Source organism: Equus caballus, chromosome 18 (genome assembly GCF_041296265.1).
Source record: "Equus caballus isolate H_3958 breed thoroughbred chromosome 18, TB-T2T, whole genome shotgun sequence".
NCBI lineage: Eukaryota > Metazoa > Chordata > Mammalia > Perissodactyla > Equidae > Equus > Equus caballus.
In genome coordinates, this window is record NC_091701.1 from 11,806,040 (window position 1) to 11,832,379 (window position 26,340).

Consider the following 26,340-nt stretch of genomic DNA (forward strand, 5'->3'; position numbering starts at 1 on the left):
ATATAGAAAATTAGAGAGCGGAAAAAATGGTATTATACTGTATATTCTGTTTTGTTGTTTGCTCATTTTGCTTAACAATGTAATTGAAGATACCTTTCCATGCCAGTAAATATACCTCCATAGCTGTAGTGGCTGTGATCGTTTTTACTGGCTGTAGACCAGTCATTGTGTGGTACTAATTTACTAGCTTAGTTTATATCTTGTTTTTTTTCCTTTTGGCTATTATGTAGGACATCCTCATGGCTAAATTTTTTCTTTTATCTTTAATTATTTACTTAGGATACATTCCATGAAGTGGAAGTGGGTCAGGGCTTATGCCTAAAGCTATTAGTACCTCTTACCAGATTACCAGGCTGAAAGGCTGTTGTGAACTTTAACTTTTGAGCTCATTACCTGGGGTATTCTCTTTGTCTAGGCCTTATTTTTCTTTCTCCTGGGGATTATTCCCAGTGCTTCTGCTTTTTTCTTCGAAATGTGTTGGTGTTGACTTTAAACAATAGACAGCCAGTTATTTCTCCAGCAAAAATGAGTTTATTCGGGATCAACAGAGAATTGCAGTTAGGCATCTTCCACCATGGTGAGCCACTTGCAAGGTCCAAGCAACAAGGGGAGGAGAAACTCTTTCATGGAGGGGAAGAGGATGTGGGGAGGGCTAATGTAAACAAAGAGTCCATTGGAGGAACTCAGAGTTCAAAGTGTACTGGCTTTTCATTGGCCGAGTTGTAACACTCTCTCATTGGCGGTGACAGTTTCTCATTGGCTGGACAAGAAGAGGAAGTCTTTCTTCTTCCACGTGGGCTCGACCATTGTTGTAGGGTGTGAGAGCTTCCCCTTCTGGCCTCCTGACTCCATTTTAAAGGAGGTTTCTATTTATTAATTTTCACATTTTTCTCTTTTGATCAAGAACTTTCTCTGAAAGCATCGCTGATTGAGACGTTTTCCTGATTTTATCGGCCTTTATTCCTGGTGCTAAGTAAGGAATTTTCCTGGGTGTCATGTCCCACATCAGAGGGAAAGTGCACAGACTGGAAACCTATTGAGGTCACATTCAAGTAACAAGGAGGAATCGGAGGGAGAACTCTCAGGGTGGTTTTTTGCTTCCTTAAGTCCATATCTTATCGAGATCATAGGCATTGGAGGTCATCTGAAGCGTTATGTCAGCATCAGAGGTTTGGCAGACAAAGTCCCGGCAGGCCTCGTCTGGACATCTTGGGAAAGCTGACTCATCAGATGTCATCTGCTTCAATTCCAGGAAATCTTTCCTTTCAAGTCACCAGATGATGTGCAGGTCTGGTAAGGGTTTGGTGGTTTCTTTAGATGTGTCACATGAATCCAAGAGTCTATTCCAAGAGTTTTGTGGAGGAAGGGTTAGTTAGCAGTACCTGATAGGGGCCTTTCCAGCGAGGTTGAAGAGAGTCCTTCTGGAGGTGTCTTTTCTAATAGATGGAATCTCCAGGCTGCAAGGTGTGATGCTTAAGGTCTTGGTCTCGCTGGAGCACACCGTGAAAAGATTGCTCTACCAGAACGTGCTTCATTTTGTTAGCATCTATTAAACCTTTACCGTGTTGCAAAGTACCTGACAGGTAAAGTGGGTTCCTCGATCATCATGAAGTTCCAGAGGAGTTCCGCAGGTGGGATCTCCTTTCCAAAAGGATCTTAGCTACAGAAGAGGCATTAGCCTGTCTGTAAAGGAAGGCTTCAGTGCAGTGAGAAAACATACAGACCATGATTAAACAAATTTATATCCACGAGACAGGGGAAGTTGGATGAAATTCATTTGCCAAACCTCGACTGGTTCGTTAGACCATTTAAAACATCTGGGAACAATACAAAGAGGCTTCCCTGGATTATATTTTGGACAAGTGGAACAAGTGAGGTATGCATTTCTTGTGGCCTTGTTTCTATTTCCCCACCAATATTGATTCATGAATGCTATCACTTTGTCAATAGACAAGTGGTTAAATGCTTGTACACTGTTTAGGAGGGGGAATTCTAGAGTCCGTGGTAGGACTGGGTTGGTATTTAGTTTGAACCAGAGCTTTCTCCTCTCTTATCAAACCAACAACTGTTGAATTTCCACTCTTTTTCCTCTTCTGAGGCCAATTGTTAGGCTTCTCTAGCGAGTTTTGCTAAGTTATCGTTTGGGGTAATATCCCTTTGGATCATGACAAAGGCTTGGCTGCTGTTGGTTCCTTTAAGGGCAGTATTCCTTGTGGAAGTTTCAGCAAGGTGATTTTCTTTTGCTTCCAGAGAGTCAAGTTTAGAATGACCCGGTATCTTGATAATAGCTAAAGAGCAGGTAAAAGTATAGCATCTAATAATTTCTGAATGTAGGGGCCATTTTTAAGTAGGCAAGCCCCATTTCTTTCACAACATTCCAAAATCATAAGCTTACTCTGAAAGTGTGTCTACTATTAGTGTAAATGTTGGCAGTTTTGCCCGTGGCTAAAGTACAAGCCTGTGTTATAGCCTATAATTAGACCTGTTGGGCTGAAGAAGCCGTAGGTAAAGGTGCTGCCTGAACAATATCAAAAGGAGTTGCAATAGCATACCCAGCACAGTGTTGGCCACTGTCGCCTTTTAAATAAGAACCAGCAGTGAACCATGAGAAGTTGATGTTACTTGGGGGAGTTTCCTGAGATCGTCATGAGGGGTCAGGAGGTGATCTGGCGGTGTTAAATTGTCACGAGGGGCTTTGTTGGTACTGGAGGGGAGAAGAGTAGCAGGTTACGTTTATTACAACGTGATAGAGTTACGTGAGAAGCAGTTACCAAAAGGATTTCATAGGAGATGAGGCAGCTGGCTGAACTATGTTGAGTGTGGTGAGAATTCAGGAGGGCTTCTACTGCATGAGGTACAAAGATAGTTGAAGGGGATCCCACAGTTTCCTTGGTGGCCTTGACCTAAAGGGCAGTGGCAGTTTTGGTTCTAAGAGAAGGGGATATCCCCTTGCTACAAGGTCCACTTGCTGGCTATAATACCCTATGGGTCCATGGTGGTCTCTGTTTCTTCATGTGAGTACCCCAGGGGCATTCCCTTTCTATTCATATACAAAAAGGAAAAAGGGAATCTGATAGTTGGGATGTCCAAGGGCAGGTGGGTTCGTTAAACTCTCCTTTACGCCTTAAAGCCTATGTCATCCTAGTCTTCTCATAAAATTGGGTTGGGGTTTTTCTTTAGTAAAACATACAGAGGTTTGGCCATAAGAGAGAAATTTGGAATCCAATTTTGGCAGTAGCCAACTAACCCAAGAAAACCTCACAGTTGGTGCTTAGTTTTGGGTTTTGGAAACAGGATACTATGAAGCCTATCTGGATCTAGGTGTAGCCCTTGTTCTGATATCAGATTCCCTAAATATCGAACCTGGGTTTGGGCAAACTACAATTTTTCATTAGTGACTTGTGTCCCTTAAAGGCTAAAAGCTTTAGTGATCGGATGCCGTCTTCCTGTGAGGAGGTAAGGGAAGATGAGCAAAGAAGCAGATGGCCCACATATTGCAGCAAAGTAGAACCCCTAGGGAACTTTCTATCGTCCAGATCAGTTTTCAGGATTCGTGAGAAATGGGGACTCTTAGTAAAATCCTGAGGTGTTACTGTACAGGTGAATTGTTTTCCTTCCCAAGTAAAGGCAAAAAGGTACCAGCTAGCTTCATCAACCAGAAGACACTAAGAACACAGTGCGTAAACCAGTTACATAAAGGACTTACTTCCACTGAGAATGGGTGTTAGTAGCATATGAGGGTTAGGAACAACAGGATGTCAGGGGATAGCAATGTTGTTTATTGCTTGGAAGTCCTGGACAAATTTCCATGCTTGACCCTTGGCAGAGCCTGAGACAAAGAAGCCGGGAAAGAGGAATGTCAAGTTTGGGAAGCCAATTTATCTTTCTTTAATCGTTTGTTTGCCTCATTTAATCTTAAATTTTTATTTTGCAAAGAGGCAATTTTAGACTTGTGATAATGTTTGGAAGCCTCAAAAGACCAGTCAAAATAGGTATTGCATTCAGTTTTGGAAATTATGGAGCTATGGTTGTCTGATTGGTTTTAAAAAAAGTAAGTTTGGAGAGTTCAAAAGTTCCCTATAATTGCCATTGGTGTTCTAAATTACCTTTGGTTAAGTTGATCCATTTAGTTAGAAACGTGAATGAGTGAGGACTGTTTTTTTTGTTGTCATTGTTATTGTTTTTACATATGGCATATGAAGGGAATCTTACGTTTTGTTTTTTTTTTATTTATTTTTTTAAACTTGATTATCTTTGAATTACATTTTTTTTGGCAGGGAAAGATTCACCCTGAGCTAACATCTGTTGCCAATATTCCTCTTTTTTTTCCTCCCCAATGTCCCAGTATATAGTTGTATACTCTTGTTGTAAGTCTTTCTGGTTCTTCTGTGTGAGCCGCCACCACAGCATGGCAACTGACAGATGGATGGTGTGGTTCTGCAACTGGGAAGTGAACCCAGGCCACTGCAGTGGTGAGCGCTGAACTTTAACCACTAGGTCATCAGGGCTGGCTCAGAACTATGGTTTTTAAATATAAAATCAGCCAGGGTCCCTGTGCAACACAGGGGGCCTCAAAATATGTTCAAACAGCCTAAACAGCCTGCAGGTTTAATGCCAGCACAATTCTAAGAGAACAGCTTAATCCGGGGTGGGGGGGGGGGAGTGGCGGGGGTCAGCTTGAAGGCCAAAAGCACAGTTCCAGTGGAACATCCTAATCCAAAGGCTAAACAGTCCAGTTCCACTTGAACAGCCCAGTTCCAAAGGAATGGGGCCGAAGGCTGAACAGCACAGTTCCAATGAAATGATTCAGGATCAACAGAGAATTGCAATTCAGGATCCACAACCATAGTGAGCCCCTTGCAAGTTCAGAGCAACAAAGGGAGGAGGAACTCATTCATAGAGAAGAGGAAGTGGGGAGGGCTGTTGTAAACAAAGAGTCTATTGGAGGAATTGAGAGTTCACAGTGTACTGGCTTTCCATGGGCCGAGTTTTGAGAGTCTCTCACTGGCTGAGCTTTTGCTGGGCAAGAAGAGCTGGTCCTCTTCACTTGGGCTTTGCCATCATTGTAGGGCATGAGAGCTTATTCTTCTGGCCTCCTGACTCCATTTTAAATGAAGTTTCTGTTTATTAATTTTCACATTACTTTCTTGTCCTCTCCATACCTCCTTTTCACAGAATGGCTAGCTGCTTTGCAGAAGGCTTGCTTCATAAGAGGTGGTAGTTTTCAAAGGACGTAAGAAAATGAAATTGTTGCCACCCAGGACAAGCCTCCCCTTACCACCTTCCACTTTTGCATCATCATAATAATCGCTCATTTGTCTCAGTGTGCTGCTGTATAGCTTACTTCCTCCTTTTTGAGCTGTCAGCCTTCCATGTTCATGAAGTCTCTGTCCTGTGCAGCGAAGTCTATTACTCTCTCTTAACCTTGAGTAGAGAGTACCTGTGAATTTTGACCCAAAACCCCAAAAGATATATTCATTTATTATTTATTGAGCATTTTTTGGTAATGTTTAGAATTGTGTATGAGAATAGAGGGGACAGGGAAAAACAAGACTTTTTAGAGCTTCCAGTCTAGTTGAAAGGAAATGCATTGCTGAACTTACTGGATCATCTAAGAAACCAGGTCATTTAAAATTACTACTCCACTGTGTTCTTCCGTAGGGCATTCTGTGAGGAGGGCCTCTTCATTCAGCAGATGTCTGATAAAAATATGCAAAAAATATATGTCTTATCCTTTATTATTTGTCAGATACCGTTAAGTATATTGATTGATTAATCCTCACAATAACTTTACTTATACCTGTTTTACAGATAGAAAACCAGAGCTTAAAATAACTCGCCCTAAATCAGACAGGTAGTGAGTATTGGAGCAGGGACTAAAACCTTATCTGTCTGACCCCATGTATTCATTCAATAATACATATGTTTTAAGATTGGCATCTGAGCTAACATCTGTTGTCAGTCTTTTCTTCTTCTTCTTCCTCTCACCAAAGCCCCCCAGTACATAGTTGTACACTCTAGTTGTAGGTCATTCTGGCTCTGATGAGCAGTGCTAGGGCCGTGCCCAAGACCCGAACCAGCAAAACCTGGTCCACCGAAGCAGAGCACGCGAACTTAACTGTTCGGCCATGGGGCCAGGCTCCCATTCAGTAATAGTAATTGAGCACTCACTGTGTGCCAGACCACATTCCAGGAGCTGGAGTAAAAGCAGGGACATTCCAGTAAGAGATTCGGGGTTTGGGGACCACAAGGTGGCAGTAGCGCACACAAGCTTTATTTGGGCTGTGCTTTGACAGGTTTGCATGCGCAGTGAGGGAGTCTCTCACAACGTGTGGCCATCCAGAGGCTTAGGCACAGGGGCCACCATCCAGAAGGGGAAGGGAAGAAGGGACCCCCCCCCCCGGGGTATCACAGAGGAAGTTTCAGTGTCTAGGTGATGTTGCTCAGCAGCACAAAGGGAAGTCGCTGGGTTAGAGGTGTCTGAAGGGCTTGGGTTCTTTATTGCCCCAGGACTTATCCTGCATGGTTAGCACGTGCTAGGTGCAGTTTCACAGAGTATGCAATGTACCCAGACCGTAAGTGGCTAAGAGTCTGCTTATTTGGGGCATGTTTAAGACAATTGGCTGTGTAAAAATTTGAGTTTGGCACTGGCAGGCTTTTGAGCCAACAGGTCTCAGCCTGCTGTGAAGAAATAAACCTTGGAGCAAACATCCAGAAGCCGTCTGTGGCTCATATATATAATGCAGTGACCTGATTCTTATTTACTAAGTTATACTGTTTGGTACAGACTCAAGGAGACCCGAGGCGGGACTTGTGCTGGACCTCAGAGCAGAGACATGCCTGCAGGGCTCATGTAAAAGAGAAGAGAAAAGAATTAAGGCTTGGGGTGTCTGGAGAAATCTGCCTCCCCAGCTAACTTTCCTGTCTATAGACATGTTCCTCTCTTCAGAAATGATCGCCGTCCGTCCATCTCTCATCATTTCCTTCGCTCAGTCCCCAGGGGCTTTGTTCTGTTTGTTGTTGTTTTATTAATGTGAGAATGAAAAAGCAAACAAATGTATTTGTCTCAGTTATAACTTTTTCTCATGGGATCTTTCAGGACTTTGCCCTTGGTGTTGGAAACGTCTGTGGAGCCCCTTTAGGTGGAAGCCAGTTTGTTCACGGGGCTCCCGGGCTGAGGCGTGTCTGTTATGGGTTTGGCCTGTTGAGCCCTGTGACAGTGAGCTGTTGAGGTCAGTGGAGGCAACTCAGGGGTGTCGCTTCCTGCTGGGTTGGGTGTGGTCTGGCCCACTGGAGCTTTGGAGTGTAGGATGCCAAGTTGGTAGTGACTGTTTCACTGCCTGCTCCTTTAGGTCATAAAGGAGTTGTGAGGGGCAGCAATCAGGGCTTTGCCGCAGACACTGCCATGGCGCTGTGCTCTCCTACTCCCTCACCCTGGTGTTTGGATGTGATTCAGAGCAGTTGCTCTCACCGGTGAACCTGCTAAATAGAGACGTGTGACTCTCACAGTGCAAGAACCTCTGCTTTACAAAGGACTCCCCTTAATTTTTTAATCCCATGCATGTGTCCTTTAGCATCTACTGAGACAAATGATCAGAACCCACCATGACGTGTGGTCAAAGTTGGGGTATCAAACACCTTGCAGAGTCCCAGTTCTGGAGTGATCCTGCCTCTATCATTTACCACCTTTGTCCCCACGGGCAAGCTGTCTAACCTCTCTGTGCCTGTTTCATCATCTGTACAAGGAAAACAAGGATAGCTACCCTCGTAGGTGCGAGGAGCAAATGAGCAGCACATAGAGAGCAGTATACACCTGGCACAGACCCAGCGTTCAATAAATGATCGCCATTACTATTGCTCCCACTATCAATGGCAAAAGATAAGTTGATTCTGTTTCTTTTTTAAAAACACAATCAAGTGTAAAGCATTTTTTTAATTAATCACAGACTTTAAATTATTGATGGACTTATGTTACCACGTCACTGTCTTTGCAGGATTAAAAGAACATGAAGAATGAGAGACTGGGAGTATCCTTCAAGATCTGTTAGTCCAACCTTCATTTTACAGATGAAGAAATAGGCCCAATGAGAGGAGCTGCCTTTCCCAAGGTCATAGAGCTAGTTAGTGGCAGAGATGGGACTAGACATCAGTGTTCCTGCCTCCTATTGCTGCGAAGGGTGACTCGGCAGTAGTTCTTTTACAGTTGGCCTGGAAACCTCTATAACATTTAGGTCCCTAAGCAAACCATTGTAACGATCCATGTGGCAGCCTCACCTTGTGCAGTGAGTCTTGTGAGGGGGCTCAGCGGAAATGGCTGGTGGGGGACTAGAATGCCCACCAGAAGCAAGTTAGTGTAGTGGAAAAACCTTGGGACTGGCAGCCAGGGTACCCAGGGCTACGCTTGATACTATTCTAGAGATCCTGGACAAATTATTTAATCTCTGCTTCTTCAGTAGTGAAGTGGAGGTAACAGCATCTGCCTTGCCTGTACTTCATAGAGTAATTATAAAATGCAAAAGGTGAGGTGCATATGGGGTGCTTTAAAGTATAAGGAGTAATTACATAATGGCCAACGTTGTCATTGTTTGCCAGAATAGAAGGTCTTTGTAGCTGTTGGTTTCAGTATGCTCTCGTTTTGGAGTCAGTCTTCTTTGGTAGAATCCAGTTTCCTGTCTCAGGTCGTTGACTGTGGTAACTAAGGAAGATAGCAGTTAAGCTCAATTATATGGCACTGCTACAGTAGCCGAGCTCAATTAAACCATACACAGTAAGTGACATCATATGGGTTAATTATATTTTCCTTTCCCTATAAATTTGTTTTATGTTATTTATAGTTTCCTATTCATGTAGACACTAGCAGCAAACTAGGGAATGTTTGTGGCAGCAATTATAAGAACAACCTTCAGCATCATCCCGGACTCTTTTCCATTCCTTTTCTACAAAATTGTTGAGATTCTGTAGTATGTGTTGTAGAACAAATGTTTTTCTGTATGTTTGAAACTTTTCATAATAAAAAGTAAAATAATAAAATTAACTAGAGTTATCAAGGGGGGAACAATTCTAATTAGAATAAAAATGCCACTATCTGGAGAAGCCTAACAGTAACACTTGTCTTGGTGTTGTCCGGGTAAAGATTAGATGTGTTGAACTCTGGTGGTGGAGAAGAAAAGGTCCAGAAACAAATGGAATAACTTGGTTGTGTAAACAGCTGCCTATTTGTACCCAGAGCCTTGAGAAAATATTACTAAGGTATTATTTGACTGCTAGCTTGGCAGTCAACAAGGACATTTATTTGGGGTAGAATGACAAACCAGGTTATCTGGAGGTGAAGACCAACATTAATTGAGCACCTGTTACATGCCGTATGCTTTGTTTAGAAGATAGGGAAAGACAGAAAGAGAAAAGATATATATATATAAAAGAGATGTATATGTAGATATATATATAGATATATAGTTTCAGAAGGTGTCCTACACAAAATAGATCTATATTTTCTTCTGCATTTATAAATAAATCACACTCTAGTAATTTAAAACGTCAGTGAAAATTTATAGCGCATTTTATGTTTTCATACATCTTTTTGAGGATAAACCTTGAAACACTTTTATAAAAAAAGATATGTATCTCTGAAGGATTTGTATCCACTCTCCTTTTCTTGTATTAGAGCCTAAGAATTGACATCTCCTTTGCCATTTCAGGACTTTTTTGTAAGGATTCTGGGTTAACATATATATGTCTGTGATTGTTGAACTGGTTTGCCACGCTGGGTGGTGGAAAGGTCTGGATATGTAGTGACTGTGCAAAATTTGTATTTTTTCTGGAAAATTTTATTGAGGAATAAAAAAGATTTGAATAGAGAGAGAAACCTTGTTTGTCAGTGCAACACTCAATATTATAAAGATGTTGATTCTTCCCGAAGAAACCTATAAATTTGAGGTGATACTAATCAAAACAATAGCTTTCCATAATGAACTTGACAAGCTGATACTGTGATTCATTTGGAAGAGAAAATGTGTAAGAATAGTCAGGAAATTTGAAAAAGGACAGTGGAGACATGATAGAGACTCATAAAGCAAGAGCAATTGAAGAGGATAATATTGGCCTGTGTTAAATATGCATGCCATTTCAAATCAGGGAAGAATGACTATTACAGTGATAATGCTGGGATTCTTAATTTTCCATTCAGGAAAAAATATCCCTACCTTTCACTGTACCAAAAAAAAGAAAATCTGGATGGATGAAAGAGCTAAATATAAATTACAAAAGTAAGATACCAGAATTTTTTTCGCAATCCCTAGGATAGGAAGTAAGATATAAAATGATTAATAACTTTGACTACATAAAATATGAAAATGTCATAGGACCAAAAAAACCCGCCAAGTTGAAACAAAGTTGGCACACAATAGATTGGGTGGAAATACTTCTACCTGTATGGAAGTCAAAGGAGCAGACTCCTTGAAGGCAGTGACCCTGAGTGCGCCCTGTGGACCCGCAGGAGAGCTGCGCGCTCGCCGTGATGGGGAAGGACTCGCTCCCTGCCTGACTGGACGCATCTGGCAGCCAGCTCAGGAGGAGAGCCTTCTCACACGCAGTACCTGCCCTGTCTCCTCCACTTCTTAGGATGTTTACAAGCCCCGTCGGAAATACAAACGCCAGCAGGGAGCAGAGGAGCTGCTTGATGAAGAATCTCGAATCCATGCTGCACTTTTGGAATATGGCAGGTAATGGATGGGACCCTGTCTAAAGTGTCTGTTTTTTAGAACCATTGGAAAGAAAAGCTAATTTGAATGGCTTCATTGCGATTAACTTGGTTGACTTTTACCTGATTGACTTTGCTGTTTTTGGCCCTAGATTTCCAGCGTCAGGGGCTTTTCTCTCTCAAGTTGTTAGCCAAGTTTCCTGATGGTGCTAGAGACCTGACTTTTGAAATTCCTCTCCGGAATTGCGGGCGTAACAGGGAGCCCTGGCTCTGCCTTCCTTGGGGGTTGGGGTGTTCGGGGCATTTGCAGCAGCGGGGGAGGGTCTGCACTTCGTGCCCCCGCCATTTGTTGAAATCTTTAGATAAACTAAAGAATTGAAAGCAGTTATAGCAGTTTTACTTCCTTAAGTGTTAGAATAAGAGTTTTGGTTTCCTGTGAAGAATTGTCCTAACCAGAAAAAAGAATTTAGAAATGGTTTGTTACTTCTTAAAAAAGTCTCTAATTTTTAAAAAAGCAATCTTAGATGCTCAGTTTTTATGTGAAACACACACACGGAAGTGCTTCTCCTCACTGAATTTTTGGTTGACCCTGGGTGTTGACCTTCGTTCATGTCCTGCGTTTTCTACTTAGGGTGACTGACTCCTTGATGTGAGTGTGCCTCCTTGTGCTTCTTCCTTTATGCTGGAAGTGGTTGCTGTGCGCTGCCTCACAACCCAACCCTCCTTGGGTGGCTGGAACTAACAGCACTACCACCTAGTGTCTCCCTAAATGAGCACCCGATGGCTTCCCCCTCTGGGGTAATGGAACCAGCGGAAATTAGGCTTAATTGGCTTAATTATTCCATCTTTCAAATGGAATTGCAATCACCACTCTGTTTTTGTTTTTGAGGGAGTAGTGTGGGGTCAAGTCCTTCCTTCCCAAGGATGAAAACTAGTCTGTTTTCTAACTAGTTGTTAGTTCTGTCCCTAAGCCACCTGGTGTGTCGACTGCCCCCACAGCTGACAAGTTGCTGCTGTGAATTGAACTCCTCTTCTGAGTCAGGCAGTACCAGAGCAGCTACGTAATTTATGGGACCCAATATAAATGAAAATGCAGGTCCCCTTGTTAAGAATTATTAATAATGATTAATTGTCAAGAATTTCAAGACAGCAACAACAACCAAGTGTGGGGCCCTTCTGCCTGTGGGGGCCCTGTGCAGCTGGACGGTTGCACGCCATGGGCACCGTGATGGGGTCTTTCTAGCCAAGCCCAAGCTGCAAGTGAGTAGATGAGGCTGCACTGCTCTGGGTGACCCAGAGCTGGAGAGACAACCTCTGTGAATGTCACGTGTTCCAGAGCCAGAGTACTTAGGGGAATGTTGTGCTGTTTGTTAGTTTGTATTGTTCATACCTCCATTTTTTCCAATATCATGGATCCTCCGATGTTCCTGGGAGTGAAAAGGAGTCAGAGAGTTGGTAAATGACCCACCTCACGGAGACCATCCTGACGCTATTTAGATACTTTGTTTTGAAATCCTCAGTTTCCAATTGGATCTTTTGCATGCATGGTAGATGGTAGCTGTTATCACCTTGTGAGGGCTAGGTAAATTTGAGACATCCTCTGCATCCTCAGGAGTGCTTGGTGCAGTTTGAGGCCAGAGTCAGGCTGGGCTTTCTTTACGGAAGGGAGCAGGGCACAGCTTCTGTTTGTGACTCCTCTCACATTTGGAGGGTGAGAAAGGGGCACAGTGTCGCAGTACCAATCTTAGTTCCTGTTGGTGGGTCATGCTGAGTTCTCCTGATTTCTAAGACGAGGGTAGGTGTGTGATGAGGATTTTTTGTTTTTGTTTTTTTGGGAGAGGGATTATTTTGCTTTCTGTGGAGCTTTCTGGCAATGAGAGAGTGGGTTTCTGAGAGGTGGGCAAATGGATACTTAGGACATTTGATAGTTTTTTTAGCTCATTCTCCTTTGTGAGAATGATAAAGACAGCATTCAGAAGGGTTAAAAAATAATTTGCCCAAGGTCAACTACTAACGGTTAAGAACTATTAAGAGCCTCAGACTGTGACTTGAACTCAGGTTTGTTGGGCTCTAAAAGCGTGTCATTATCGTTATCTACAAATATTGTTTGAGCCTCCAGTGAGAGTCTGGCTCTTGGTTTTAGAAAGACAGGTGTAGTCTTAGTTATTTGGTCTGAGACCGAATAAGAAAGGAGTGGTTGTTAAAACTGACAGAGTATATTGGATAAAGTTAAAGTGCCAACAAGTGTGTTTTGTTTTCCTTCTTTGGCAAGCCCCCTCCCCTCCTTTCTGGCTCTCCGACTCTTTCCTCAGGGTTCTGTTCAGAACTCTCCATTGCATGGAGACCTTTCCCCTTAAATGAGGATTACATAACAGTATATATGTGAATAACTTTGAACAGTTTGTCTTATGTAGAAAATGGTAAATGTCAACTCTTGGGTGCTATCTGTCATCACCATTATCACCATCATCATTAGCAGCAGCAGGTTTCTGTTCTCAAATGCCCTTAAATGGGACCTTTAGATTCAAATGAGGATGCTATCCTGAGCCTCTCCTTTCAGTTCTCCTTGTCCCTAAATACTCAGTACCCCTAGCACCAACCCTCCCTCCAGCCCCGTTATTCTTACTCTTAGTCCCTCTGCCTTCCCTTCCCCAGTCAAGCAAGGCTGGCCCCCTGCTGGCTCTGGGACTCACTCTGCTGTATCCTGCCTCTCCCTTTATGTTGTGGCATCCCTTACTTGCTCATCCCCACCTAGGAATCCACATCCCCCATCTGTTGTCAGGACTTCTGTTTTCCTCTTCATCTCACCTCTTGATCAGAGGGAGAGTATTTTGACTCCGAGAGGAAGAAAGTCTGAAAATAGAGTTTCCTCTTTGGGCTGAAGAGCACTCGTCAGCCGAGGCCCACAGTGCATCTGGCTTTGAGGTCAGCATTGCAGCTTATTCCTCCTTTTAGACTTTCAGTGGCTCAAATAAGGCTGAGCTTTAAGCCTGGTCAGCCCTGCTGAAGGCCTTAAGGACCGTGTGTCCATTAAAAACTTGTTTGAGTATGTTTATTCAAATGTTATGCTGTTGGAAAAACAAAACTCATAGTTTTGATTTTAGACTTAAAATTGAAACTCTGTAATATTTCAGTTTTATTATGAGTCCAGTCAACTTTTAGGAGCCAATTTAAACACCTAACCATGCTCTACAAACTGCCGCTGTGGGGAAATGCGTTTTATGTGCAGTGTGTTTGACTTGCAAGTGGAATTTTGAAGCACAGCCACTAGAGGCTGGAGTTAGCCTTCTCTACGCTATTTGACGCTCAATTTCGAGTTGCCTTGAATTCATTCTGTACTTAGTAAATGAAATATGATGTGCCTGTCCCGGGCTGTTTGTGTCCTCTCTGATGTTGAGGCCCATGACATGCTCATAGAAGGTAGTTAATAAATGCTTGTTGGATGAACGAAGAATAAGGCCCACAGTCCTTAATATTTAGGGCTTTTTTAATGTCCCTATTTTGTTCTGGGTTGCAGATCGTTTGATATTTGTCTTAATTTGTCCTGGGGCAATTGTTCTTGATGTTTAGTTTGTTTTTTAGAACTGTGAGTTCCCACATGGTAGCCACTAGCCACACATAATGGAATATTATTCATCCTTGAAAAAAGAAGGAAATCGTGCCATTCTAACAGCTTGGGTGAGTCTGGAAGACGTTATGCTAAGTGAAGGAAGGCAGACATAGAAGGAGAAATACTACGTAATACCACTTACTCTAGGCATCTAAAACAGTCAGACTTACAGAAGAAGAGAGTAGAGTGGTGGTTGCCAGGGGCTGGGGAAAGGGGAAATGGAGAGGTGTCAGTCAAAGGGTACAGTGTCAGTTACTCAAGGTGAGCATGTCCTGGAGAGCTACTGTGCCTCTGGGTACTAGTGCTGGGTGTTGTATTTAAAACTTTGCTCAGAGGGTAAATCTTATGGTAGATATTCTTATCACACACACACACAATAATAAATAAAAAGGGTGGAGGAAACTTCTGGAGGTGATGGATACGTTCATGGCATAGACGGTGGTGATGCTTTCACAGATGAATACTCATCTCCAAAGTCATCAAATTGTGTGTGTTAAATCTGCACAGCTTTTGCATGTCGATTATACCTCAAGAATATGGTTTAAAAAAAGTAAGAGTGGGTAAAGAGGAAGCTGACTTAGTTTAGAAAGCTGCTGCAGGCCTCGTGGACAAGGTGACTGGGACGCTTTTACACTCCCTGCTGAGTGAGCAAAGGTGGCATAGGATGACATAAACCGTCATTTTGACCATATAACAAAATGGATAGAAGGCAAAGTCCAGAAGGAAACATGCAAAAATATTACAGTGATTACTTCCAGGCAGTGGGATTATAGAAGATTTTTACTTATTTTTCTTAAACTTTCCTGTATTTTTTTCACACGAGACAAACAATAGAGGTGATTTCAGAATCTGAACTTGTGCCAGTCTCAGTGATTAGTTGCAGACGACAGAATCCATTCTTTCAGGTTCGAGCAGAGGGGAATCTGTTCATGGGTGCTAGGACTGAGATGCCAGGACCACCAGGGGACCAAGCTTGGATGCCCCATGGCCACGGACAACACTAACAGTCACCTGGACAATCAGTAAGCCCGCCCTCGACTGTTGCCGTGGAAACCCCACTGCCTGTGATGCTCAGGCCCAGACACTGGAGCATGCTGCTGTGGGAGAACCGGACCCTCTGACCCCTGCCAGCCAGGAGCCCCATCCTCCACCACCTTGGGGGGCTCACTTCCACCTTTTAAATCTCGGGCAGGCATCTGTCCAGAGGAGCTGAGGCCACTGGCAGAACCCTGGCTGCAAGGGAGTCAGGGAGATGCAGGTTTCAGTTTTTTCCAGAGACTCCCATGTAGCCAAGCACAGAAGGAGGGGCTCGGCACACATGTTGAGTGAATCAGCCTGCAGGGTCCACCAGAGAAGTGAAACAAGAGTGAACAACATGATCAGTTGTACCTTCACCCTCCGAAGGCCCCGTGAAGGCTCAGTTATCTATTGTGCTATAATAGGGGACAGCAGGAAGCTCCCTCTTTGTCCCAGGAGCACTGGCTCTCAGAGCACCTAGCCTCCACAGTGCACACTGGCCTGACTTCCCGCTGTTACTATCATCCCTGATCCACAGACTAGCAAACCGAGGCTCCTACAGGTTGGGTGACTCATGCTGCTTGGGGCTGGGACCAGGAAGGACTGACTCAGGGCTCGTGCTTGTTCCCTGTCATATTCTGGCTTCTCAGACACGGGACGTCAGAGTGATGGGGCTGCTGCTTTGCCGCATTGCTGCACCTCAGCCATTTGTCAAGGAGCCTCTGTACTGTCTTGGAATGTGGGGACCCTACAGTGAACCTAACAAATCCCCTGTCCTCACGGGGGCTTCCTCCTAACAAGAAAGGCAGAGACGGTAAACAGACGTGAGATGGCTCCAGGGGCCCTGAGTGAAAGCTGCCAAGCGGGGGGATAGCGGAGAGGCTCTGAGGAGGGGTCTCTCTCCTGCTGGGTGACAAATGACCCCGACACTGAGCAGCTACTGCAGTAAGTGTTTATTTTCTCGTCTCTGTGGGTCAGGAGCACAGGGGCAGCATGGCTGGGCAGCTCTGACTCAGGGCTCTCGTGGGGTCAGTGAGGATGTCAGCTGTGGCCGCCTCATCCCAGGGCTGGAAATCTACCTGTAATCGCCCGTGTGTGGCTGGCGGCAGGAGGCGTCAAGTCCTCACCATGTGGGCCCCTCCACAGGGCCGCTCACAGGTAGGGGATCTGGCTTCCCCCAGGAGAGATGGAGATGGAGATGAAGCTTGAGGTATGCACATGCACACGCACACACTCACACATATGCACACACACCCTGCCCTGCCTGCTTTCCTCCCGCACAGCTGTGATGAAATGGAGAACAAAGCGAGAACAAACACCCTCTCCCGTCGTTCCCAGACCACCCTTCCTCCCCGTCCACAGCTTGCTTTCCTTCAGGCTTCCTGAGAATGGCCTTGGAGAGTCGTCCCGCTGACAGAGAGCTGTCTGCTCCTTGTCCCTGTCCCCTGGAGCAAGGAGACAGCACAAGTTTCTGCTGGCCATTCCAGTCTTCCATCACCTGCCAGCACAGGGGGCTTTGTGGTGGGCACCGATGCCCACTTGGAATTGCTGGACAGGGCGTCCAATGTCCTTCTAGAACAAGGGGTTTCCATTCAGGCAGCTGGAGCACACATCGCTGGGAACTCCCTGCTTTGGATCTTATTTGCTGTTGGCGAGTTGTCAGGGCAGGGGTTGGGGGTTGGGCGCCGGCAGGGGAGGCTGGGGGCGTCCACCTGTGACAAGGGGCCTGGATGTGGGAGGAGCAAAGTGGGGGCTCTCTTCTCCTTTTTAAAATAATAATCCATCACTTCGTTGGACAATTGCTCATTTTTTTTCCTTTTCAAAATTATGATATAGACACACAGAAGACATCCAGTGTATACGCATACATATGTGTATGTGTGTGTACAGTTTAAAGATTCATGTAGTGGAGATGTCTGTATTCACCCCCTGTGTCAGTAGATGGGATATTGCTAGCAGCCCAGAAGCACTTGTATCCCCCCTGACAACAGCCCCTCTCCCTGGGGTGACTGTCAGTGCCCTGACTTTGTGACAGTCGTGTCCCTCCTCAGCCTCATAGTCTCACTCCCCAGGGGCACGTTCAGCTGAGGCGTTGCATTTTCCTCATTTTTCTCCTTTACGTAAAGTGCAGTGTGCACCCTGTTTGCGGCCTGGCTGCCTGGGTGACTCACTCGGCTGCTGGGGGTGGCCAGGGTACCTGCATTCTGGTGGCTGTTTTGTGTCCCTTGTGTGGATGGGCCATATTCAGCCATTGTCCCATTGAGACATGCAGGCCCATTCCAGCTTGGGGCTCCGAGAGCACACCACCCTAGGCCGTGTCCCACGCTTCACTGGCATTTATACCTGGGAGCAGAACTTCTGGGTCCAAAGGTGCTCTGACCTTCCTGGGCAGTGCCACTGTCTTTCCTAAACCAGAGCACGTGTGCGCAGGTCCTGTGCGGAGTTCAGGGAGGTGCAGCGTCCTCCAGGAGGATCAGCTGCAGAACAGCCTGGGTGGAGAGGAGAGCAGCCGGCTGCTCAGAGAGGGATGGCTGGGGGAGGCCTGGCCGAGGGTGTGGAGGGCGGTCAGTGATGCCGCTGCGTAGAGCCGCGGCTGCTGAGAGGGACAATGGCAGGCATTAAGTCCATGGAGCTTTCCAGGCAGGAGCAGGGGTGGGCAGGGGCTTTGAGGCTGGGGGCATCTGTCAGCTTGGCAGCCACAACAGAGTGCCATAGACGGCCACGTGAACAACAGAAGTTCATTTTCCTACAGTTCTGGAGGCTGCAGGCCCCAGATCAGCATCTGGCAGGGCGGGTTCCTGGGGGGACCCCTCCTCCTGGCTGGCGCCTTCTCCCCAGGGCCTCACGTGGTGGAGAGATCATGCTCTCGTCCCTTCTTCTTGTCAGGGCACTGGTCCTACCGAGCTAGGGCCCCACCCTCATGGCCTCATTTAGCCCCTAGCACCTGCTCACAGGCCCCGTCTCCAGCTACAGCCACCCTGGGGGTTAGGGTTTCAACATAGGAATTAGGGGAGGGCACAAACATTCACCCAGTAACGGGGGCTTCGGGGCCTTTGAGGAACTGGAGCCTGCATGGAGCAAGTGGGGAGGGGTGTTGTGGTTGTCTGTCGTTGTGTAACAAACCACCCACAATGTTAGTGCTTTAAAACGAGAATCATCATTTATTCACTCACGATTTCAGTTTGGGCTGGGCCCAGGGGGACAGCTCCTCTCCGCCCTCTGTGACATCAGCTGAGGCCTTGCTCACAATGCTGGCAAGTTGGTGCTGGCTGACAAGCTGGGAGCTCAGTGGGGCTGATGGCCAGGTGCCTTGGTCCTCTGCCATGTGGCCACGTGGGCTTCTTCACAGCGTCATGGCTGGTTCCTAAGAGAGAGAAAGTGCCACTTGCCAGTCTTTTTCAAGGTTAGGCCTGAACCTGGCAGGAGTGTCATTCCTTCCATCGTAGAAATCACAGAGTCCAGGTACAGCTACTGGCCATTCCTACCACAGACCTCGCCTTTTTGGGAAGAGAATAAAAATTATACATATTTAAGGTGTACAACATGTTTTGGTACTCCGATACATAGTGAAATGGTTGCTATAGTAAAGCTAATTAGCATGTACATCTCCTCACATAATTGTCTTTTTTTTTTCTTGGTGCAAACACCTGAAATCCATTCTCAGCAAATTTCCAGTGCATGAGACAGCAGTGTTATTACTGCTGCACGTTAGCTCTCTAGACTGACTCATCCTGCTAACTGCAGCGTGTGCCCTTTGACCCCTGCTCCCATTTCCCCCAAGCCTGCCCCTGCTGACCACACAGGCCTCGTCTTCTCTCGGCCGTGTGCGGTGGGAAACATGCCACCTTTTATGTTGGCCTCACATCCTGGGCTAAAGATCTTCATGTCCTTGAAGTGCATATTGCCTAGCTCTTTCTCCAAGCCTGCACCACCCCAAATAGTTAAGACACGGTGGAGCACCCCAAAGCTGGGACAGTCAGGGCCAGCTGTCTCAATTGCTCGACATTGCTCTGTGGCCAGTGCACAGGACTCTCCATGGCCAGACTTGCAGTGGAGTGTGTGCTTTTTTCTGGCGTGGGGTCCATGGCTTTGATCACATGCTCTGATGGGGCTCTCACCCAGAGAAGGGGTGCCGTGATCGTGACCACAGATCTGATCGGACCAGCTCTGCAGTGTGGCTGTGAGAGGAGGATGGTCTGTCCAGCCTCTCTGAGCTGACCTCACAGAAGCCACGGTGCGTCACGTGCCTGCTCCCCACCTGCCACTTAGCAGGAGCCAGGAGTGCGGGTATCCAAATTCACTCACTTTTGTGTTTTTGTTCAGTTTTTTCTTGTGGAAAACCAGAGATACACAGAAGTAGGAAAAACAGTATAATGACTACTCCCCCCATGTGCCCAATTCCAGCAATTATCAGCTCCTGGCTAATCTCGTATCATCTATCCCCCCTCCTTCTTCCCCCTTTCAGATTATTGTTCTCAATGTTTTTATAGACTAGAACACACACTGCATAGTGCTTCTGTCGTAAGTGTGTGCATGGTGGGTTTGCACACTGTGAGCTCACCTGGTTAGAATCCTAGTACCCACTTCTGATGTGTGGATAGGGGGGCAAAGTGTTCCCACACCACCAGCAATTCCCTGACATCTGACAATTCCCTGACAGTTCAACTCAACTGGGACCCTCTCCACTGGAGTCAGCATACTTACTTGGACCAGAGACCTTTATTTCTGCATAAGGTGTCAAGTTACGCTCCCCTGTGGTTTCCTTTCAGCCTGAAGGACTCCCCTTGCTGGAGGCAGGTCTGGTGTACAGCACTCTCTCAGCCGTGGTTTCTATGGGAATGTCTTAATTCCTCCCTCATGTTTTAAGGACAGTTCTGCCAGATACAGGATTCTTGGTTGGATTCTTTTTTCCTTCTGCACTTTGAGTACGTCAGCCCATGCCCTCTGGCCTCCAAGGTTCCTGGTGAGAAATCAGCTCCTGATCTAACTGGGGAAAATAGGAGGAAAGCTCTCTTCCTCTCAGCTCTGTGAACGTTAATGATGTCCCTTCGCATGTCTTATGCAACACAACATTTTCCTATAGTATTATACTATCAGTTAAGTTGTAGGATCATTTTCAGATTAATCAGAATTTAAGGAAAAGGAATTGAATATTTGAAGTCTAGTCGTTATGAGGTCTTTAAAAGCCAAATATGATTACATATTTTTAAATTAGAAGTGAAAAGGCCATTGAAGCATCCTATAGATTTTAATTGCTAATAAAGGGAACACCACTCTCTAATATCCCACACAAGTAAAAAACTCTTTGGGGTCCTTTTTCTTAAGAGTAAAGGGGTCTTGAGACCAAAAAGTGAGCCAACCACTGGAGTCTATCCCCAGCCATGCCTGGTGCCTTTCTTGCTCTGACCTCATAAGGAGCCACTATGATGGAATTGATGAAAACCTATATCAGCCTCTGGGTGGGGTTAGGTTTTCGGTCTTTTGCCCAGGCAGCTGTTTTGGTGACCTGTTGGTAGACCGCACCCAGCTTGTTTTCTCCGATTTTTTCCCCCATTTTGTTTATTTTTTCATCTACTGTTTTTTCTTCTTTCATTTTTATTTTCTTTGTTCTCCTTTCTCATTTTTTTATTCTTTTTGTCTTTTTCTCATTTTTCTTTTCCTTTCTCTCAGTTTTTTCTTTTTCTCTATTTTTCTTTGTTTCTTTTTTCATTTTTACTTATTATTTTCTTTTTTATTTTTCTTGGTTCTCCTTTCTCACTTGTTTCTATTCTCATTTTTATTTTTCTGATTTTTTTATTGTTTTATTTTTCTCTGTTCTTTTCTTGTTTTAATTTTTATTTTCCTTTTATTTTTCTCATTTTTTATTCTTTTTGTCTTTCTAATTTTTCTTTTTACTTTTCCCTTTTTTCTTTTTCTCCATTTTTCTTCGTTCTTTGCTCATTTTAATTTTTTTCTTTGTTTTTGTTGTTTCTCCCATTTTATTTAAATTTTTTAGTTAGTACTTTTAGTAGTAGTGCAGTTAGTATAGTTCGTATTGTTAGTGTAGATAGCATAGTTAACGTATTTATTATACTTTGCATTATTTGTTATTATAGTTAGTATAGCTGCCCTTCTTAGAATCATTAGTGTTAGTTACTTTTGTTTATTAGCCTAATTAGTAAGTAGGGAGTAGTGTTAGTTAGCGTTAGTTTCAGGTCACCATGTCTCTGGGCCTGGCGGCCGCCTCTGGCAACAGTAAGACCCATGTAGCCAGTTACAAGCTGCTAAAGACCATCGGGCAGAGCAGCTACTGCAAGGTGAAGCTGGCCCGGCACCTGCCCACCGGGACCGAGGTGGCGGTTAAGATGGTGGAGAGGACTGGGAAGAGCGCCTCCAGAGCAAAGGCGCTGCACTGCGAGGTCCAGAGCCTGAAGACCGTGCGCCACCCGAACGTGCTCAAGCTGCTGGAGGTCGTGGCCACAGAGGAGACGTCCTGCATCGTCAGCGAGCTCGTGAGCGGAGGAGACCTGCTGGACCACATCCGGAAGAGCGGCCCCATGGCGGAGGACGAGGCCAGAGGGAAGTTTCGGCAGCTCGCCTCGGCCCTGGAGTACTGCCACCGGAAGGGCGTGGCGCACCGGGACCTGCGGCTGGAGCACGTCCTTCTGGACGGCGAGGGCAACGTGAAGCTGTCGGGCTTCGGCAGCAGCGCCGTGTTCCTGGGCCAGGAGCTGAGCACCCAGTGCGGGAGCCCCTGGTACGCGGCCCCGGAGACCTTGCAGGGCCGAGCCTACGCCGGGCCCCCGGCGGACGTGTGGAGCCTGGGCGTGGTGCTGTTCTTCCTGCTCACCGGGGCCCCGCCGTTCTGGGGGTGTGACCTGGCGACGGTGCGCAGGCGGGTGCTGAGTGGGAGGTTCCCGCTGCCGATGTTCCTGTCCTGGGAGTGCAGGAACCTCCTCGGCAAAATGCTCACCCTCCACCCACAAAAAAGAATAAGTATCCGGAAAATCCTGAAGGACCGCTGGGTGAATATGGGGCAAGAGAAACTGCGGCCCTACAAGGAGCTGCCCTTTGACACCAGGGATCCCTGGGTAATGAGTGTAATGCTGAGCATGGGGTTTCAGCAGGACAGGATAGAAGACTCTTTAAAAAACAAGCGATATGACTCCCTCATGGCCACGTACTTAATGCTTAGTGACAAGAAACCACGGGTGGTGGGCCACAGCATCCTCGTAAGACCTTATGTGCCTCCCGTGGACCCCAGCAGCCGCAGCTTCTCCCTCACCTACTCGGTGCAGCTGAAGGCGTCTGCGTGCGCAGGGAGACGCCATCGCATCAAACCTGGCTTTCCCGCCTGGCTCTGCAGGGCTGCAAACCAGCATCAGCTGCCTGAGGGGAACGCGGAGTCAGAGCTGAAGGCCACAGAACCTGCCAGGATCCTACCAGGCCTGGAGTCCAGGACCTCCACCCCCGGCCCAACCCCCCTGCGTGGGCCTGGGGCCTTCCCCTCCACCCACAGCACCAGCAACATTCCAGGGGGCCCAGAGGTCACATGCCGTGGCAACCTCCTCCATGCTGGGCAGCGTGAGGGGGCAAGGCCAATCTCTCCTTCTGGCCCCACCCAGGGCCGGTGGCGGGCTGCTGGGAGCTTCTTAAATTTCCTCAGAGAGTGGTGTTGTTGCCTGGACCCCAAAAAGATACTTTGAAGTAAAAAGTACCTTTGTAAAAGATATTTGTTCTTCATTTGTTTAAGCTTAGTGTCTGCAAAATATCTTGTAGGGCCGGTTTAAAATAGAATGTATTAATGGAAATCTGGAGGTTCGGGAAGGCCAACAGATGAGGAGATGATGCCATTGACAAGATAGTTTGTTGCTCATAGTTCCCAGAGGGGCCACACCACAGCACACAGGGCCCCACGGGGAAGCCCCAGGGTGGTCAGGAGGCAGAGGGAGCGGGGGACACTGTGGGCAGGAGGAGCCTTTCCTGTGGTTTCTGGAGGAAGGAACAGCGAGGCAGGGTGAGCAGGCTCAGGACTGGCTGGTCTAAATAACTTCACAGGCTTTGGGGCACGAGGCTGTCCCAGTTGTCTGGTACCCACCCTGGGGGACAAGGGCCGGGGGTAGCGGCCTCGACTACACATGTCCAATAGAGGAGGTAGTTGGGGTGTGGATGGACACTGGATTGGTTGGTTTGTATTTGAAAAATGGGCCCAAGAAGGAGGGTTCTCCCTGGGGGTGGCGGGTCGGCCTGACGAGGGAGGCAGGAGGCCGAATTGATCGGATTCAGAACAAGGCGTGTCCGCATGTGCACGCAGGACAGATGTTAAAGCATCAGGTTACAGAAGCTAGAAACATGGTCCAGACAAGGCTCAGCTCAGATGTCACCTGAGGAGCCTTCCCTGCCTGCTCCGTCTACAGTGACAGCGACCCCACCCCAGTCTCCCTGCCGTCACCCACCCACCCCATTCCCCTCACAGCGTTCAGGGCCCGGCCCCTTGCTCGGCACCCCACCGTGACTCTCCCCACCCAGAGGAAGGTCCTCACAGGACCTCCCATGCCCTGCACCATCTGGGCCACCCCCTCTCTCGTCTCCTCCCACCACTGCGCCCACCCCCCTCCCCTGGTCCCCCGGCCCTGCTTTTCCTCTGTGGCACTTCTGCCATCTAACCTGCTGTGCTCTGCTCAATGTTTGTCCCCCTCTGTGATGGCTCCACGGGAGCAGCAGAGTTTGTTTTCTCATCTCCTTCACTGCCGTCTGTCCGTGCCTCCAGCCTGAGTCAGGGCTGGGCACAGAGCAGGGCTCCATGGACAGCGAATGAACAGATAACGCTTAGCACTCCCGGAAGCGTGCTCCTTTGTAATCTGCAGCGTTCACTCACTAGCGCAAGTCAGTGAGGCCCTACTGCTGCTGGGCCAGCTCCAGACACTGGGCAGCAGTGGGAGAAGCAGGCAGAGGTCTCCAGTCTCATACAGCTGCCAGCCTAGTAGGGGCTGAGAAAAAGTAAGTAAAATATACACAAAGCCAGGCGGGAGTATGTACCATGGTGAAAAAGTGAGGAAGGACTTGAGCAAATTCCTGAAGATCTTTAGGGAGTAAGCAATGCAGAGGGTAGAGTGTTCTAGGCTAGAAGACCAGCAAGTGCAAAGGCTCTGAGGCCACAGTGGGCTACAACTTAGAGAGTCTTAGTTTATTAGTGTGGAGTGTTAGTTTTGTCTCGAATCTGAATTTCGCTTTTGTTTATAAACCTTGCTTTCACCTTTCTAGCTAGTTAACCTGAGTTCAGCAAATTCTATTCTATTCTATGATTTAATGTAGAACCGGGTGAATTTGGGTGAAGTCAGTATGTGTTCATTGGATGGTCTCCCTGGGCCCAGCTGTATTGGGCATCAGGAGGCTGTGAAATCAACACAGTGGTCTCCCTCTTAACGACCCCACTGGATGAATATCCTCGCTGTCCTCCAGCCCCTCCACTGCCCCATCTCATCTGGGTCTCGAGCTCCGACCCTCACCCTCTGTTGCACCTTCACCCCCACTTCCACTTCCCCCTAGACTTGTCTCTCTGAGTGTCCTTGAGCTTCTTGAAGTCAGCTTGACCTAAACAGAGTTCAGCCCTTGCCCCATGTCTGCATCCTCTCCATGAAGTCCCTCTGGGTGAGGGAGCCCCCACCAGCGGACTCCTCCACCCCCAGGCAGGACTCCTCCCCACCCTGCCTTGCCAATGTGCCAACCCCCTGGATGCACTGCCTTGGGAACCCTGTCACCTTCTCCCTCCTGTCTTCAGCCTTGGGCTGCACACTGACCTCCCCCTCTCCACAAACCGCCAAATGGCTGCTACACTTACAAATGGGGACGCAGAGGGGACACAGGCAGGTGTGGTTGTAAATGGTGAGCAGAATCGCAGAGCAGAGCGCAGACCAGGGCTCCCGAGAGGGCAGAGAATGGCTATTGTGGCGTCAGGACGGCCATAAAGGGGGCGAGGTGGGCACCCACGGCAGCCCCTCTCCACGTTCCCCAGGAGCCCTGCGTCTCAGCCTCGGCTTGGGCTGGCTGCCCCTCCTGTCTGTTAGGTGGGTGCCTGTTCATTCGTTCACTCACTCATTCGCTCATCATGGACTTGGTTCCTGCCTGGTGCCAGGCCCTGGCTAGATGATGGCTGGTCCTTGGAGACCCAGCTCAGACCTCGTCTCCTCCCTGAAGCCGTTCTTGATCCCCACCCCCTCCTGCAGCCCCTCTGGCCTCACCTGGGCCCCCAGTGCTGTGATCACACTCTGATGAGCTCTCCAAGCTGTGAGCCCTCGGGGGGCTCTGGGCCAGATGCAGAAATGGGTTCAGACATGGGATGATGGCTAAAACCCTGAATACACGAGAGGATTACCTACGGGCCTGATGGGGGTCAAGTTCACCTCCTCTCTCCCTCCTGGACCAGGACTCCTCATTCCCAGGAACTGAGCGACCTCACCCTGTGCTCATTTTGACCCTTATCCATCGATTTTCTTTCAATGTTAATTCTTTTTAAACTCTGAAGTCAGGTCATGAGGGTGTTCCTCAGTAATGAGAAACTTAATTATCACTTCAAGGGAGGGAATGCATCTGTGGTGCCTGAACCAAGACAGAACAATGTGGAAAGCACAGGATGCTGAGGAGGAGCTGGCTCAGGGGTTGGGCCTCGGGGCAGCAGAAAGAGGGGAGACAGAGACTTAGATGGAGACAGAGCTGCCAGGGTGGGGTTCAAGCCGGGAGGAGTGGGAGTCCAGGGGCCTCCACACATGAGGGTGCCGGCTTCCGGAGTCCCCCTCTGTCACGTACAAGCCGTGTTTGTCATCCTGCAGCACCTCCAGGCCTTAGGACGAGCTGGTCCTCCCGCAGGAGCGCCTTTGCTCTGCTCTCCAGACAACAGTGCCCTCACGCTGGGAGACTCTGCCCCCTGGGCGTCTGTTCCTCAGCCTGCCTGTCCAGTACCCCCACCCCTACCATGACACATGCAGCCCGCTCTGTGCTTAGGTCACCTGGTTGTCATCGCCTGAGGTTGGCCTGT

At 47.4% G+C, this 26,340-nt stretch overlaps 1 pseudogene; it reads left to right on the forward strand.

Moving 5' to 3' along the window:
* Positions 1–23,033, forward strand: part of LOC111768870 (serine/threonine-protein kinase MARK2 pseudogene) — a 46,299-nt pseudogene extending 23,266 nt beyond the window's left edge.
* Positions 23,034–26,340: the final 3,307 nt, after the last annotated feature.